Source organism: Lonchura striata, chromosome 2, assembly GCF_046129695.1.
Source record: "Lonchura striata isolate bLonStr1 chromosome 2, bLonStr1.mat, whole genome shotgun sequence".
Classification (NCBI taxonomy): Eukaryota; Metazoa; Chordata; class Aves; order Passeriformes; family Estrildidae; genus Lonchura; species Lonchura striata.
In genome coordinates this window covers 72,069,820-72,088,472 of record NC_134604.1, presented here as the reverse complement: position 1 = coordinate 72,088,472, position 18,653 = coordinate 72,069,820, and the positions used below count along the sequence as shown (strand labels likewise).

The window sequence follows — 18,653 nt, the reverse complement described above, 5'->3', positions numbered from 1 at the left end:
TAGCGCACCCTGCCCGCGGCCGGCGGCGCGCAGCCGGCTCGGCGGCACCGAGAACTTCTGCGAGTTGCCGCTGTCAAACAGCGGCGCGGGGAGCGCCAGCGCAACCCTTGGGCACGGGTAACAAGCCGGTCAGTGGGCAGCGATCCGGGTTCCTCAAACCTGATGGATCAAAGTGGGAAGAACCCCAAGCATGGCCAAGAGGAAGATTGGCAGTTTATAGGGTCAACCGGCTGCGGGCGGCTCTGATGGATGGGCGGCGCACCCACTCGGCTAGCCCAGCGCCAGAGCCCGCCCTCTGGGAAAGCCAATGCCGGGGCAGGGAGGCGGATCTCCCCGAGCTCCCTTGGCCCGGTTCCTCCTCCTCTTCGCCAGCGGCTGCGCTTCGCCCGGGACTGGACCGAGTTAGAGTTGAGGCGCCGGAGGAGTAGCGCAGAGTGCGTGCGTCCCCCGCGGGGGGGTTCGTGCCCGCAGGCGGTGGGGAGCCGGGTAAGGCGCGGACACGGGGCGCTGCGCCTCACCGGGGCGGGCTGGCGGGGGGCTGGCAGCGCTTAGCTGCCCCCAGGGCGGGGATGGGAGGGCAACCGCCGTGCCTCACAGCTACCCGGCCAAGTACCCCGCGGTGTCGCTGCCGCGCCGCCACCTCTGGCGGCGGGGATGCGGGCGGCACCGGGGGCAATCCCGCGCATAACCATCGCGCCGCGGCGGGGGGCGGTGGGGAAAAATGGGGGGCGCCCGGGGGCAGCCCCGAAGGGGGGGGGCAGGGGTATCTGGGGGAAGGGCCGGGTCTGCTCTAGCGCCTCCTATTTTAACTCTCTCCGTCCCTTCCCCGCCGGGCCCTCGGCTGTTGTTCTGCCCCTGTGCCTCCCCCACCCACCGCCCTCGCAGCCCCCCCGCGGGTACCTCCCTCCCATCCTCTCCCCTCCCCTGCCCGGCGCTCCGCGGCTCCCCTCCCGTATTGTTCGGCTGGGTCCCTCTAATGGCGGACAGGAGGCGGTAGTGCCGCTGGCCGACTGCAGGGGGGCAAACCCGAGACCGGGGGCAACTGCCGCGGGGGGCGCGGGCGCTCGCCCGGCGCCGGGGCCGTGCCGCTGAGGGCCCCGCGGCCGCTCCGGGCGCCGGTTCGGGGCTTACAGGGCAAGTTCGCAGGTAACACTCGCTGCTCCCCGCCGTGGGTGCCGCCGCTGCCTCTGTCCCCCACACTCGCGGTAGAAGCCCCCCGGTGTGGCGGCGCCCGGGGACAGCTCCTTGTCCCTCCTTCCTTCAGCGGGGACAAGCTGCGTGGGTGTGCCGTGAGGTGTACCCCACCGCCCCCGGCGAGGGCAGTAGATTTGTTTGTTTGTTTATTTATTTGAAAGATTGGGATTAAAGGGAAGTGGTGAGTGATGCAGGCAGTACCTGCCCTGGCCAGGCGATGGAAACGCTCCTTGGGGGCGCTGCCTGATCCTCGCTGCCCCGTGTTAACCCCATGTCTTTCCCTTAGGCTCCAGCCCAGTTTGGTGCAGCCTTGGCAGCGACCAACAAGGAGAGGGAGCTCCATTGTGAGTGCTATTTGTGTATCTGTTTCTGCCTTTGCCAGACCTCCTAACAGCGGGCTTGAACCATTCCCCCCGCCCCGTATTCTCCTGGGGCAAGGGGTGGAATGAGGTCCCTCTAGGGCTGGGTGGGGAAATTCCTGCGTTCAGTAGCCGCTGCCCTGGGGCGAAGCCCCAGTAATGGCTGTGAGGCGGCTCCTCCTCGGAGTGGGCGCTGCTGCTGCTGCAGACATCGCTCCTGCAATACCAACTCCGGCAGGCAGACGACGGGCTGCTGCCGCTGCTCACGTTACCCGGCTCGGGAGGGAGGAGGAGGAGGGCATATTTCGGGTGCCCTCTAGAGTTGTGTAGCGTGCGTGAACACCCGTGACAAGACACCTTCAGCCATCTTGAATTTTTCTCCCCTCCTCCATTGCTCGAATCACGTGTCCCGCGTATCATCTCGAAGCTAAGAAGAGGCATGGGAGGTTTAAAATCACCCAGCAGTTTGTAATGGAGAAGCACGCTCCATGGTCTCTTTGTGACTGGTTCACAGACTGGTTCTCTACACCCGCAGATTTGTATGGGTGGTCTTGTTGGGTTTCTTGGCTGGGCTTCTGAGCCATCCACTTTGTCCCTTCCCCGGGAAGCTGGAGGACACTGGTGAAACCCACAGGTAGCGAGCATTTTTGGTGTTTTGTCTATGTGGAATTTTGAGAGCAGATTTTGATCTCTGTTGGGTGTTAGGTTGGCTAAGGAGAGGCTTGTTGCCTGCCAATACCTGTGGGTAGGACTGGGATATAACTTGAATCTAGCTTCTACCCTTGTTAATATTGGGGCTGTATTTTTATCTGCATGGGGGATTCCGAAATGGCCAAGTAGCGCGGCGAAGGAGCGAGTGAGGGTGCGAGCGCTCGGGAGAGGCTCGGGAGCTGCCGCGGCGGGCCCGGGCGCGGTGCGCGGGCTGCGCCGCCAGAGGCGCCGGCGGCAGCGCGGCGGCTCCGCCAGGAGCGCGCAGCCCGAGAACAAAACAAAAAGGCAGCGCCTCTCTCGCCCTATGGGTCCCTCGCTTGGTTACAGCACGGATTCAGGTGTTGCGGTCTTCCCCAACACTCGTATCTTGGATTTCCCCCCCGCCCCGTTTCTGTCCCTTTCTGTTTTACATTTTCCAGATTCGCAGAGCTTGCAACTTTCTTTGTCACTTTTTGGTGGCTTACATATACAAAGAATAAGTCGTTCGCTGCAAAGCCTCACTGCTTAGGATGAGGACATCAGATCTCTATTTGTTCTGCACGTATAAAATTATGAACTGCATCAAAGACTTGTAAGAGTTTACATGGCATGTTATCTTTAATAAAGTTGTCTGTTCCAACCCTTGACTTGCTACAGCAGCTTAAAATTTTGAACAGTAATTTTTAAATTCTTACCATATCTTGGATGCAAGGCTACCATCTGATTTTACTTCTGATTCATTTTTTATGCATTCCAGTCTAATAGCTGTTCTTTTTTTTCCGATTATCCTTCATGTCAAATAAAGTTACTTTAAGGAAATATCAAGGCAAATGATGCTTTGGAAGAAGGGAGACTGTTGTGTACTGGAGGTGGTAGGTGGCACATTGTCCTCCTCCAGCTGCAATGATGGTGGTATAGCCTTCTTATGGCATGTGATAGGACCATGCTGTTCGGGGTATTTGGTGCTTAGTGCTGCAAGGTCATCTCTAGGAACCAAACTCGTCAGCCATGTTATTTGGTGGTTAAGCTAAGTAACTTATTTTAATAGAAGTCTGTCTTAATTAGAGCAATAAATTAATTTTATTATCTACTAAATTGGCTTTATATTGTTGTTATTAATCCTCTCCAACCTCAAATATATTATTGCATTTTCCTGTTGCTCATCCTGTAATAACATGCTAATAGGGATTTGCTTCAGCAAGGATGTCAAAGTGGCAATGAAAAAATGAAAGCAAGTTTCTCTGTCTTTTATAGAGCTTGTTCAAGTATGTACAGAGGGGAATAGTACAAAGCTGGTACAATGTCTTTCAGATTTTTACTAGGGTTTTTTGGTTTGGCTTTTGGTTTTTTTGGTCCTGCAGAATCATGAATTGTCTTGTGTTTGAGAAGTTTTCATTTTGGTTTTGAGGACTAAGTACAGAGTTTCTGAAGTTCTGTCACATTGTTTGAGTTTGCATTTAATTGATGTACCCTGCAATAAAAGCAGTATGGGGAGTCTGTTAAGAACTTGTATCAAGAACTGTTGCTAATGGAAAATTCACTGTTCATGGAGAACTATTTCTTTTTCCATCACAATTAACAATGAACTCAACCATTTTATGGAAAGGGATTGGAATTTGAAGCTCACAGGAGTTCAAAAGACTACTCAGGTGTCCAGTGTGAGAAGTTTGAGGTAATACTTGCCTCATGAGGGCCTTAAAAGCCCCCTGTGTTGCAGTGGAGTTTTGTGTCCACTGAAATTATGTTCAGCTCCACAGCTGGAAGTGTTTTCAACTTCTTCTTAACTTTGTTTCAGTGATTTAATCTTAGTGATTGAAGGCTCTTTGTGGCTAACTGGGTTGCTTGCTTACACATTAAAGTTCAGATGAAGCTTAGCTTGTATTCCATATTTATAGCTTGCCCTCTGTGCTGCTGGTAGATGTGGCTGGCAGTATATGCCAACTTGATGTATGAACAATATACTCAATATAGGTGCTACTATTTACATTTTTTATTTTATACCAAGATTTGCAAGTTTGTCAGATAGCATTTTGTACTTCTAAGAGAAATTTTTGGTAGAAGGAAGAAGTTTGAGACCGCTGGAATGCAGTTGTATGTTATGGCTTATTCAGTTAGGACTTTCACTATATTGATTTTGATGGCATACTTTTACAGCTGGATTCCAGGCAGCATTCATTGTTGCTGTGGTTGGCTGGATTGAATGCAATCCAGTGTGTGCCCAGGTGGCCAAGAAGGCCGATGGCATCCTGGCCTGGGTCAGCTCTGGTGTGGCCAGCAGGAGCAGGGCAGTGACCGTCCCCCTGTGCTCAGCACTGCTGAGGCCACACCTCCAACCCTGTGTTCAGTTCTGGGCCCCTCACTGCAAGAAAGACATTGAGGGGCTGGAGCGTGTCCAGAGAGGGGCAGCGGAGCTGGGGAAGGGTCTGGAGCACAGTTCCTGTGAGGAGCAGCTGAGGGAGCTGGGGGTTCAGCCTGGAGAAAAGGAGGCTCAGGGGAGACCTCATCACTCTGCAACTGCCTGAAAGGAGGGTGTAGCTGGATAGGAGTTGGCCTCTTCTCCCAGGTTACAAGTGACAGGACAAGATGGCCTCAAGTTGCACCAAGGGAAGTTTAGATTGGATTTGTTTGGAAAATTTTTTCACTGGAAGGGGTTGTTAAGCATAGAAACATGATTCCCAGGAAAGTGTCATGCCTGAAAGTAATTAGAAGATGTGTAGCTTTGAAACGTAGGGACATCATTTAGTAGTGAACATGGTGATGTCAGTTTAATGGTTGGACTTGATCTTAAGTGTATTTTCTAGCCTAAATGGTTCTATGATTTCAATGCCACTTATTTATACTTAAATGATTTTGACAACTGAAAACTTTTCCATGAACTTCTAGAAGTTATGAATTCTATATGTGTTGTGTTAAACTCAATGCCACTAGAGTTGGACAAGACACACACGCGCACAAAGAGTTTTATTATATGTGTGTATTTATGAGAACATCAACAGTTGCAGTAGAGGAGATCAGTGACTGTCCCTTATGGACCGGGTCCACTGAGGGTTTCTCATCCCTTCACCTGAAGTATCTCTCGGACTGGCCATGTCAATGATGAAAGTTGTTTTCTTGCTCTGGATTGCTATCAGAAGAAAATTATTTCAATCAATGGTTATAATACAGATTTATTAGTCCAACATAAGTAAAATCTACAGAGATTGTTGAGTTTTGTGTTTAAGTGACAGTTTTTAGTGACAAGATTGCTACCAACGTGTTTTTCAAATTGCTCTTGATTCAGAGGGCATTTGTACTTCGTAAGTTTGTCGTCATGCTTAAATACTTAATTTTTGTCCATGTTTCCTAAATCTTTTGGGATTAGCTTTACCATAACTTCTTTCTCTGCCCCTTTCTCACCATCAGCTATTAAGAGAATAATCTTGTAGGGATAGCAGGGACTCATCACATGGGTGGGATGCAGAAGCAAGTGTTCAGTGATTTTAGCAGAGTAGCTGCAGTACTGGTTTGGAACACTCAGGTGATGTCAGTGCTCTAGCCAGCCATACTCAGTGTCAGTAGCACAAGAGGACTTTGGTTGGGTTTGTTTGGGTTTTTTAAGTTTGTCTGAGATGGGACTACTTAATGGTGTTTGCTGTTGTGCAAAACTATGTGTTTGGGTCACTAAAAAATACAATGTGTAATATGTTACTTTGTTATTTAAAAGGTTTATAAACTTTACAGGTTCTTTAACCCTTTCAAGACTATCAGAATCCTTCAGTTAGCATCATTGTAGCTTTCAAAGGCTGTAATACTGGCATTTGTGTACCTAGTGCTGTACAGAAGCCTGTTCAGGCCTAGTCCCTGCTCATCAGTTTTACCCCCAGCACATGCTAAGCCGGATGTCATCTCAGTTCTACCTTTCTCCCATGGAATAGTTTGTACAGTACCCATGTATGCTTGGGCACATGCTGCTACTTGGGCACTGATGGGGACAACAGCTGCTTAGATACTTGAACCAGAGCTACTGATGTAATTTCTGCTGGTCTAGATCATTAGGAGAAATCAGTGGCATTATGGAAGAGTTTGTGTTGTGTATGTGTTGGTTTCTGCATTTAGTTTCCTCTAATCTTCTGCTGTGAAATATGGTATTGAAGAAGATAGAAAATCATGCACATAGAATTATACAGGTTATGGCAAATTTTATTGATTGAGGGCTGTTGGCAATTCGCAGTCAGTCCAAGAAACAAGGACATCTTTTGTTTTCCTCCTGCAGGCTTTTGTTGGAAGTGTATTGGCATCTTACCTTTCTTTAGGCTCTTCTGTGCAGTGCAGTCATACTGAATGTTAAAAAAAGTTAATTCATTTAACTCATAATGCTACTGTGCATTTTTTTTCCTTTCACTTTTTGTTTTCTTCTCTCCTTGAAAGTAACCTTGGTGTAAACCTTACTTATTTTTGGAGTTCCTTTTCCTTAGATCTGTGTAAGATCTTTCCAGCTTGATATTTACTCCTTGTACTACATCAGATTTCTTTAAAAGTCATTTTGTTCATCTCATTCATAAACTCAGCTGTCATGCCTGTATGGATGACCTTCAAGTCTCTCTCTTCCAGGCTTGCTGTCCTCTAGACTAGCTAAATCTCTGTGTGTGCTTTTGACTTCTCTTTGTGGATGTCTGACCTTTTGCTGAGGCTTCTATTGCAAAGGAAAACAATCTGTGCTGTTGCTTGTAGACAGCAGTGTCATGACATCTTTGAGTCAAGTCCATAATCTAGCCCTGATTTTAGACATAGCACACAGTCTTCTAACAAAGACTGTAGATTTCTCCCACATATTAAATGGTGTCTTAACTGTTAATCACCAATTAGGTGTTTGTTATTTAGTTGTGTTAAAAAATCACAAGAGTACAAGATTATGCCTTTGATCTTTGTATTGTGTGGTAACAATTTTTCTTAACAGATGTGATGAAAGTGATCCTGCTCTGTTGATGTGGACCCAGAATCCTATACCAGAGTGCTTTCCTGGACTTCTCTTTTGACTGTCCAGTCTTTTTGCCTTTTGCATTTTATGGCGATAAAACCAACAGGTTTTACTTACCTTTAATGTTGGGATTTAACTGTGAAGGGTACTATCTGTTTTTGTTGTTAATGATATTTTAAGTGCTGTTTAGGAAGTGACATCATGGGCAGTTAAACAATTTCATTCATTCTCCTGTGATGCTCCTCATACTTGGAGAAGTACACCCTTACAAGCAAGCCAGTTGTAACCCGTTAATGCAAAAGAACCTGACTATAGGAAATAAAACTTACTGAAAACAAACCCCAACCTCCACCTTTCCTGTCACCCTGGGACTCAAACACACCATCCTTAGAGCAAGAACTAATTGTAACCATTGTTTATGGTGGTGCTGTTTCCTTGTATTCTCATTTTTGTCTCTCTCCATCTGTTGCCCCTTATGTTTAGATTGTTTGCTCTTTGAGCAGTTTTACTCTGTGTTTGCACAGTGGCTAGCATGATGTGGTCTACAGCTCTGGCTCCTGAGAGTCTGTGATAACAGTTGTGATCTATGGGTGTGGTATTGGTGTCTTTTTTTCTTTGTGTGTGTGTGGAAAAGGGAAGAAGACCTAGTGTTCTGTTATACCTGAGGTAATGTAGTTGTTTTGTTTGAGCAACAATTGATTGTTAATATGCCAATCTATAAATGTTTAAGAATTCTTATTAAGCTGGCAGAATTTACCAGACATCTTTAGAGTTTACAACTAGTGTTTGCACATATGCATGTTTGGGATTTTGTTTATTATAATAATTAGTAGTAGTAGCAGTAGTTTTTCTTGTAAGGTTGGCTATGTTTTTTGAAATATTAATTCAGGAAATGAAGTTTTGTTCTGGTAGGTGATACCTCATTAAGGAAGCTAAGTAGTATCTAGAGAGGCCAGGTAAGAAGTTGTTCGTAATCCATGTAATAAAAAAAGAAATCACGATTTAGAAATGAAGGAAAATGGAGAGGACAACAAAGGTGATTTATTTTTTTACCAGAAGCAAAAGTTGAATATTTGCCATTGTTACTGTGTTTGACCATCATTATGTATACTTCTATCCAAAGAACTAACAAAGAGAAATACTGAGATGGTCTGACTGATATTGTGTATAGTATAGTAATGATCTGAACTAAATTCAGCTTTTTTTTAGTAATTTAAAAGAACCATAAAGTTTGGAGAATATACACAAGAATTACGAAAGAAGGAGTGGAAAACATGCTTTCTATTAACAGACTTCAGGAACTCATTCTATTCCTCAAATAAAAGAGAATAGACTAGGGCATGATTTAATCCTAATCTAGGAGAGACTGAGCACCCAATAACATGCTGGGTAATTGGGTGTGCTTCCTCCATCTCCCTTTCCAGCTCCAGTGTTAAAGACTGAATTTCTGAGTGTCAGTTACTGCCTAAGCAATACAAAATCAAACAGGGAACAGTGTGTAGCCTTTCAGCAGGTGCAAGAACTAGAAGATGGGATAACTTATTGAGGCATCACTTTCTTCTTTTTAGGCAAAAATTTATAGAAGATTTGAAAAGCTCCCTGCTAGGAAAGTTAATAGCTTCTTTTTTTTTTTTTTTTTAAAGCTCAGACTATGCTTCCAGTTCCATATGTCGATTCAAAAGATTAAATATTTGCTTAAAACAAATACTACTTTGTATATTTTTCATGGGTTTAAATTTAATGTATACATCCTTGGTTGTATGACCATTTGAACCAAGCTAACTTAGGTTTGTCATTGTCCTTTCCTGTTTGTACCAACATCAGCCTTTTCTGGCTTTTATGATTATTTTGTTTTTAATTTTGAGAGTCATTTTAGGTCCATGAATCATCACAATGAAATTTGGAGGTGAGCAGCTATGTAGATATAGAGTATTTGCTCTTTTTTTTGTGTGTTTCTGCTTTCTACCATCTTAGCTCCCATGATGGACTGGTTGTTAGAATCCTTAAACAGCTAGGGAGAAGGGGGAAAGGAGTAGGAATTCAAAACCACAGTAGTCTTGTCCAGGACTGGATGTAGTTTGTTGTTGTGGAACTGTGGCCCTAACAAATACAATATGCATCTTATTTTAAGACTACCTTTTACATTTTAAAGCAGTTGGATAACCTGGATTCTTGATTGCATAATGTAACTTGCAGCCAGCCAGCCAGTGCAGCTGTGAAAACCTATCATACTTGCCTTGTTGACCAGATCTATTCTTGCCTTGGATTCTGTTTCCCATCAGCCTTACCTCATATAGAACTTGAACGGTTTTGTGGCTGTTTTTTTCCTCTGATTTTCTCACACTTCTTTTTCTATCACATTTTGTTTGTGGTGATAAGTTTTTTCTTTCCTTTGTTACACTGTAGCTTCATTTTCTGTTTATTTGGTCTTAATCTGCATGGGTTTCCCTCCTCTCTATAGCATAATATTAACTTGCTCTTTTAAATTCAGTTTTCTTTGTTCTGAATTACTTGATGCATTGCATACTAATCACTGCAAGTAAATTGTGTTGAATAAACTTGTCCATACCAGGCCCAAAATACTAGGTTGTTAGGCAATACTTGATTATTTCTCAAGGATGAAAAATCTGGTTGAGGCTATTAGCTGATGTTAGTTATGCTAAAGGCAAATAAAATGGTCTGTCTGCAAACTTGTTCATTTACAGACTTTGGCATGACAGTTTTTCCTCTTTCTAAGCATATGCAAAAATAAAGTATTTTAGAAGCATTAGTCAAAAAGATTTGTTCAGTCAGGCACTGAGATGTGGTGTGCCATTAGGCATGGTGCACACTAGTTACCCATACAGAACTACTTGTTCATGGGTTATACATATATGAGTGTAGACTAAATGCTAGTTTAAAATAAAAATTTAAAAATATCAACCAGTTAAGAAGAAGCACTAATGAAGAATAATGCTAAAAGTCCATATTGTTAGTTAAAAAGTGTCTTTGTTTCCAGAATGTTTGGGAATAGTACAGTCTGGGCACTAATAGGATAGAAGACAGCTTTGCCTAGTCCTGGTGAACAGCAAGTTAAATATGATTAGTGCACCCTAGCAGGATGAATGTAAGCAGTATACTGGACTGAAAGAAGCAAGGTAGTAGCCAGCAGTTTAAAGAAAGAGATTGTTCTGTGCTGTCTTATACTGGGAGAATACATTTATAGTGTTTAGTCTGGTTTTGGTTAGACTCCATCCTAATGAAGATATGATATTTTGGCAGTGTAAGACCAGGGTGATTGAACACATAACAAAGAAGGAAAAGCTGAGAAAGAGAGGTGTGTTCAGCTGAAAGAGAAGGCTGAAGGGACAGGTTACTGCTGTGTTCAACTAATTAGTGGGAAAATAAAGAGGAAGACAAAGCCAAGCTCTTCTCTGAGATACCTTTTGGTAGAATGGCAGGTAATAGGCATAAGTAGCAACAGGGTTAACAGTTGTGAATAGCTAAGATAAATAAATATTGGAAAATTCTTGCTCTTGAGATTTCTGTTCTTTCCAGTCTCTAGTGCTTGTTCACATTTGCTTGGTTTATATATGATTGGCTGTACATCCAATTTTTCGTAACTTGACAAATTTGGAAGATTGTGTGCTATTTGTGTATATCAGTAGTTTTTTTAATTTTAACTAAAGCAAAAACTAGGGACTTCATAGATTTGAATTCTCAGTTAATCTTCATTGTTCTGTATGGAGCAGGAGTAAGGCATATTTTTGAAATGTGTGCTGTGACCCACTGACACCAATGGCCTGTGTTCTATTGCCCAGGCTTGACATCTAAATAAATTTGCTCTTCCTGGGTCTGTTTCTGATCGAGCCATTCAGAATTTGTTTTTCATACTAAGTGTTGCATTTTTTAAAGTTAAGATCCATTAAATGACAACTTGACGTCTTTTCATGCTGTATTAATGCCATTTTCTAGTTATTTTTCAATATTTTACGTGTCCTTTTCCTGTTTTCATATCTCTGGCATAGTGTTTTTCTCCTGTAGCTGTACTCTTTTTCCACATAGCCATCTTTCAGGTCTGTTTCTATGGCCTAGTGTTGCCTATTTTCTGGAAATATACATGTGTTTGGATATAAGTAATAGATAAGCATTTATTGTGGGTCCTTTGTTTTTCTGTCTTGTTTCACCTTTCTATTCCATTTATAACAAAGGACATCCTTAAGGAGCATCTTGCTGCTTGGGTTGTAGATAAAATTTACTTCTACTGCATTACAAATAATGGCTTTTAAGGCTAGAAATGGTACTGTGTTCTTACTGATCAGTGTGCTTCCAAGATTAAACAGCCATGAAATACATAGAAAGTGTGCAGGTAAGGAGGAGAGACATGTCAGTGTGGCTGCCCTAAAACTGTGTTAGTCAACTGTATGATTTTGATTTGCCAATAATTCTTATGCCAAGTGCTGCTCATTCTTTGAAGAGTAGTCTTGTGAATTACTGGTGCTTGTTTTGGATGCCCCTTCATAGAATTAAGTTTGAGGTTGACTTAGTATTTTGAATCTGTTTGTGCACACAAGGAAGCATTTCTTTGCATTCATTGAGTAGGAAGACTCAAGAAAGAGGCTGTGTTGAGCAAAATTGTTCAAGTATTCCAGGAAGCATCAGTTGGAAAACAGATCTCAGCATTCACAGGGAACAGTGGTGGCTGCAGTTCAGTTAAGATGCTCAGAAGATATCAAAGTTTGCATACTTTTGGTAAGCTTTAGCTGTATGTACATAGTTATTCTTGTGAATAAAACTAAAATTTATTGACTTGCTTCACAATATTTCACTAAGTAGATCTTGCCCTTTTATTGTTCTTAGTTATTTTCTCTGCTGGATTACAGGTCTTTTCATATGCTTTTATGTTGAATTCTCTGAAATCTGCGTGACAAACACACTCTTTCTTCAATCCATACAATTCCTTTCAAAATTAAAGAAAAATAATTCAATTTGAACCAGCTCCAAACCTACTGGAAAATAAATTCTGAAGTAATGTCTCAAAACTGAAATTATGAGATATACCGGGCTTTTGTAATGATGGTACTTAGATGAACAGGTAAATTAGATTTGTGAACCTAAACTTAGTATCCTGTTCATGAAAGCTTTTACCCATGTTCTGAAACACCAGCAATATAAATACATTGATGGGTTTGTGTTAAATATTATTCAAACTCTTTAATTAGCTTGAATGGTAATTTAAGACCCTTGTTTTACTTTGGTGTTGTGAATGAAGTGTTGGCACTTGAGGTTAGCCCAAAATATACAAGTATTCCTGTTGAACTCATTACCGTGATTTGTGTGTGAATCTGGCAGATGAAATAGTTGAGTCATTGTGGCAATAATGTAATATCTGAGGCTTGCTTAAAGCCTTGCTTGCTTCAGATACACAACTCAGTGTGGCCAGTGGATATACATGTTGTAAAATTCAGTCTGACCTGTTTTAATATTCAGCCTGGTGCTGCTTGCTATGTTTTTGTCAGTGGGCACATGCATGTTGGACTGTTTTATGTAGTAGTTGCTGTCAGGCTAGAGCATTTTTATCTGTGGCCATCATCTTGTCATTACTATCCTGTCTGCTGAAATGATCTTTGTGCTGAAGTTCAGAGCTGTGGCACCAACACTGATATGTTCAGGCACAGCTGTAGTGTTCTTGCACAGAAATTGTTCGTTTGGGGAACTGATTTGACTGGAAAGGATTCCAGCAGGGAAGTCTCTTTTGTCTGGTTATGTGTGTGGTTGCAGAAACAGCTGTGTCACATGATAGCATAGCAACGAGTCTGTGGACCTGGTAACTAGGCGGACCTTCAGAAGTGTTAACATTTTTGTTAGAGATCAACAGTAAATCAGAGCTACCAGGTATCCAAGGCATATCTGAACATAAAAAGCTAAGGCTGATGGCTGAATATCCCTCAGGAAGGATATAAGGAGGAAAAAAAACACAAACCAAAACAGTTTACGTGGTTGCCCATGTTGTAAGAGATCTGGTGATTCAGAATGGCCCTGCAACTGCTTTGTATCTAACTTGGAGTTGTATTCACACAGGTAGCAGTCTCTCCATACACAGTATATATAATTTACTATGTCCAAATTGAGACCGTAGTAGTAGCATGCAGATTCAGTTTAAAGCTGGCTTAAATTACAACCTTTTAAGAATTCTGGACTACTTGTGTATTTCTAGCAGTTTTCATTTCTTATATATAGTTGAGTTGGCTATAGTTGAGTTACTAGGTTACTTCAATAGCAGTGAAAAAGTGATACTTTTAGGTGATTTTAATTGGAGTGATTTAGTTTGTTTTTGGGGTGAACTGTGGCATACATTCAGGCACTGGGTTGATGGTTCATACCCTGAGAAAGCTGTGGTAGGTGGGTTGCGTATAGCTGTGTAGGGAATGAGTGTTCATGTGCTGTAGCAAGACATTAAGCTACAGAGCTTCTTGATAGCTGCTTTGCACATAGTCTGTACTGAGCTTGTGATCATCAGACAAGGAAAGTCAAGTGATAAGTGATTTTCTGTAATAAGGAGAGGAACTTTAGAAAGTAGCTGAATAAAGGAATTAATTGATATTATGGTCAAATGAATGTCAGGGTCAGGAAGTGACCCTTCGAACTGAAAAGCTTCACAGAACATCAGGACATGTTCAGTAAGTCCCTAGCCCTTACACCAAAATGTTGACACGCATCCCTCAGCTGAAATCAGCTTGAGCGCCATAGGCTAAAATTTAGATTTTTTGGGTAAATGGGTAGAGTTTCTGTGAGGCTAGTGATAGTTCTTTTGTATGTAAGAAAATTATTATTACTCTTTTAAGTTGGGTAATTGCTGTACTAGGCAGATCGACAATTGGGTGACTTGTTTGCAACAGGGATGTCTAGGAATAGAAGCTTTTCAGTTAAAGCCTGATTTTGCTGCAGGTGTATTCTGGTTTTCAGCTGGCTGGCCAAGAATTTTGTACTTTCATTTGAACCACTCTGTTTAAGTCATAAATGAATTTATTCCAATAAATTGTTTGCCCAATACCTGTTGGAACTGGTTGCATTTGTAACCTCTGTAGCCTTCTACAGCAGTGATTCTCCCAATTAACAAAATGTTTTCATGCACAATAGATTATTAAGGCTTCTTAGTTATTTAATTTGGCACCTTTTTGTTCTTGCAAAACACAGGGCAACTCTTACCATCTGTATTTTTTTTATTCTTTCAGATTTAGGATCTTCCTTGAGTTGTTTCCATTTCAAAGAGAAGTGTTTTCCATGAGTATAAATTGTTCATGTAACTCATCTCTTTTTCCCTTTCTCTGGAAAGTGAGTGATCTGAACATCTCATGATAAGCAAGATGCTGGTGAAGTATGTTTTTTTTGTAGTAGCTAATGGGCTTTGTTGTATTTGATTTTTTTTTCCTTTGTTGATTGAGTAGCTTTGATTTGTAAGAGTGAGAGAGTGGCAACTGGGATCATAATTTATGTGTATTTTTCCCTCTGCCCCAAGTTCACTACCGTGCATTTATCACTAGTGTTTTTTCCTGCCACACTGCTTTACAATCAGTTTGTGTTATTAGCTGCTGTGAATAAGTTTATATGATTAGGAAGCATTCATTTTGGGAGTCACTGTCTCTTTGGCTGACTTACATATGTTGATCTGTGTAATTTTATTTTGGAACCCCTGGGGTAACTTGTCTTTATTATGGTAACAACAAACAACACATGATATTTTTCTCTTTAAATAATTACAAATCCCCCAGAGAACATCTTCTCAAAATCTTTGTTACAGATAATTTCCACAGCAGTCTTCACTGAGTACAGTGTTTGAATGCCTTTTGCAAGACTTTAGTGGGATATACCTGTTTAATCACAGTTGGTCTAAAAGTATGTGAACCCTTCAAATGATTTTGGCAGTAGTCCTGTGAGACATTACCTTTTCATTGTAAAATTTGTGTTGCTCCCCTCCCCTGTGGTTTTTTTTTTTTTGATCTATTTATTCAACTGTAGTTTCTATCAGTTTATTTAGTGACATGATAGGACTGTAGTCTGAGTAATTGTTCTTGCCTGCTGCTTAAGTAATTGGTTGCAGATACTGAAATAAAAAATTGCTAACTGCCTTTAGAAATCTTAAGTGACTTCCACAAGGCCCTAGTGATTTGTTATAAAATCCTCTTGTGTTAGCACTTTGATGCAACATTTTTCCTCTGGCCCGACCTGTAGAAAGAGGGCTTAGATATGATCTTCCCTGATGTTTTCCTTACTGAACATGAGTGCAAAGAATTTCTTCTGTGTTTTCTGGTTCAGGCTTCATGGATGCTCTTTTACTTCAGGAAAATTTTACTGATTGTAAAATTGACAGGAATTGAGATTTTAGACAGTTGCTCTGACATGGGGCAGTAGCCTGTTTCTATCCAAAAGGTGTATGAAATGTATATAAAACATTCCCCCAGTATGATTCCAGCACTTTCGTTGGTCAGAGGCTTTCTGGTGGTAGTCTCTGTTAGGTTTTTGGAGTCCTTTTGGGCTGGTTGTATGCATAATATAGTGATTTTTATAAATGGCTTTCATGCTTTCAAGCTTTTTGTTCTAGCTGGTCCATTTCTTTTCCTCTCACTGAGGTTGCTCTTTCTGAAGACAGATGTTGAAGTAATGAGGTTTTTTTGTATTTTTATTTTTTTTGTTCCCCATGGAATTTAAATATGCTTTTCTGGAGTGCTGTCTGGATAATTATACCTTGAAATATGTTGCATGGCTCAGAGTTCTCTAGGTGGTTGAAGTTGGCTGTGTTATAAAATTTTTTCCCATCATTCAGTGGTGGGCTGATTTTACTTCCCCCTCCCCCTAGTTTGCACAGCAGTAGTTAAGTAGTTATGGTGAATAGTTATCTCACCATAGTGAGATAATGGGAATGAGACTACTTTGCAGTCTCATGCTCATTATCTCACCTATGGTGTCACTGCTTGAGTGGAAGTGACAGTAGAAAAGCATTAATGGGCTGTTTCTTCTGCTTGGGATGTGGAAGTTAAAAGTAGCTCAGTACCTCTTGAGGTAAATAATTTAGTTATGGTACTGTGCTTTCCTAGCAGAAAGTAATATTCTTCCGCTGAGGCAAATAAGTCCCTTTCTTTTTGTTCCTATATTTGCGTCTTAGGATACTGTCTCCTAAATTTTTTCTGTCCACGTTTGAAGATGTTTCAGTTATGCATTATTTCCAAAGTAGTCTTTCAAGTTTTTCCTTTTTGTGTTTGGGCTTGTAGCACTGGTAGGGAAACATCTGTACATGCTGGTCCTACTTTGGATGTCTGTTTCCAATGTCCTGTTTTGGTGGAACTGCAGTTTTAGCCAGATTTTAGTGACTCCTTTTGATTTTTGTGTTTTTGCTCCAAGTGTATATAACTGTGACTTGAATGTTCTGTTGCCTTCATTTCACATGTTATTAATGGCACTTGGTAAAGGCATTTAAATTCCAACTTCTGCTTTTGTTAAAGCAAAGTTGATTTTTTTTTTTTGAGGTACTCATACACTTCATCTGGGTTTCTGCAATTCATTATAACTTTAACTCTTTTATCATTCATCAGTGGAGTTGACCCTACAAGTATTACTTAGCTATCTTAAGAGCTCTAGTAGTTGTCATCATTCTAAAGAAGTACCTGCATTTTGTCTCTTATTTCTTCCAGCAATTAAGCTTTGAACAAAGCGATGGGATCATAATTTATTTCATCGTGAGGACTTTTAATAGGTGAGTGATGTAGCTTAAATTAAGAGGGACACACAAGGCCTGGTTCAGGAAGGGCTGTTGAATATTGGTAGTTTCTGTCCAGATGTGATTTTGGTGTCTGTGTACCACCACAAAGCCTTGAGCTTGTTCTTCAGCAGTATTGAACTTGCATTTTCTGCAAACTAGGTCTCACTGTGTTGTTTTCTTGTTGTTGGTTGGTTGGGATGTTTTGTTTGAGGAGTTTGTTGGGTTTTTTTATTATTATTTGGTTTTGTTGTTGAGTTGGGCATTTGTTTTGTTAGTTGGTTGGGGTTTTTTCTGTTTCAGTTTAGTTTCCCCCCCCAGATCTCAGCAATTCATCCAGTCATCGGTCTAATCAATATCACGTATTTCTAACAATTGTATTTATATTGTAAAGCATCTTTTGCTGTTGCCAGTTTTGAGGTGTGAGTTTTTTCTAGTTTTCCATTCTAAACATTTTTGATTTTTTTTTTTCCTGCTAAGTCACTTTTTTGGGTAGTTTTTAATTTAGAAGTACTGTGACATTGCCTACGTGGTTTTTGTGTTTCTCCTTGCTGTTCTGACTTTTAGAAAACAAGCTATCTCATTTTGCACATTTTATGGGTAATTTTGTTGTCGAGAGGTAGGAGCTATTTGCATGGAGCTATATGCAGATTGTGCTTATGACTTTGCACTAGTAATTAAACACAAATTTTTACTTTTTTAATACTTAACAGTACAGCTCATTAAAACCTAAGAGCTTTGTGGAAAATGTAAATAAATACAGGCAAGAAGATACGTGTTTTGAGTCTTAACTTTACTACATGTTATATGCATGTACTGCAATGCAGCCCAAGTCTGTCTTTCTGCTAAGAAGTTGTGAAAATAGGAATCATAAAGGTTTTGAGTCAGGCCTAGAATGTAGGCTTGGCATAGTCTCATTTTTTCTCTGCTCGGATCTGTTCAAATATATTTAAAACTTTATTAAAAGGTTTGTGTGCTTGTGATGCTTTTGTTCTTATAGAGAAACAAAACATATAGAATAGTTTAAAATTTAAATTATTTTCAGCAAAATCTGAGATGCAGAACACTCTTAAGTTAATCAGCTGTAGAGGAAAAAGTGAAAGAGAATATTGGATTAAATTAACCTTCAGTGTAACTGACTGATTTCCAGGGCGGTACTTGCCAACTACATTGATAATACAATTTTTTTTTTGTAAGAAACAGTCTTTCATTACAATTCGGTGTTCCCTTTATTGTGGTTCAAATGTTATTACATAATGGCATTTGTCTGAAAGGCTAAGATAGGAAGGAACTAAAAGGTGATCACCTGCCTCTCTTCTAGGATTAATCTTGTTCACAGCTTTACTGTTTGGTCCTTGTCCTGCCCTCCCTACTCCTTCTCAGTTAATGGCAGCAGGGCTTGAATAGTGTAAATGTGTAGAAGAATATTTGAGCTTTATTCCTCTGGGCAACTTTACTGTCTGGGGGTTTTAAAGGCCGTTCTCAAACAGTAGATAACTACACAAGTTGATACTCTCTTTTAAAAGTGCTGCCAGGTCTGGAAAACCTGATGACTGTTATAAAGCCTGAAGAATAAATAGATGCTTGAACTTTGAACATTTTCAGTCTCTTGTGAGTGATCACATGTGTTAATATAGGCTATGGATGCCTGAATCTGTGCTATCACTGCAGTGTATATATACAAGTTGAAAAATATTAGCAGTGTAAGGTTTATATTGCA

The 18,653-nt window shown here is 41.2% G+C and overlaps 1 protein-coding gene across 6 annotated transcripts in view; it reads left to right on the top strand.

Moving 5' to 3' along the window:
* Positions 1–346: 346 nt before the first annotated feature.
* ZMYM2 (zinc finger MYM-type containing 2) overlaps positions 347–18,653 on the top strand; it is an 89,284-nt gene continuing 70,977 nt past the window's right edge. For 3 of the 6 annotated variants that reach the window (XM_021539954.3, XM_021539953.3, XM_021539952.3), the window contains exons 1-2: positions 392–486; positions 16,869–16,930. The gene's annotated coding sequence lies outside the window, so the exon portion shown is untranslated. Of the gene's footprint in view, positions 487–1,480; positions 1,539–8,005; positions 14,558–16,868; positions 16,931–18,653 lie in introns of those variants that run through there. The other 3 variants (XM_031504373.2, XM_077781475.1, XM_077781476.1) reach the window with 3 other exon arrangements.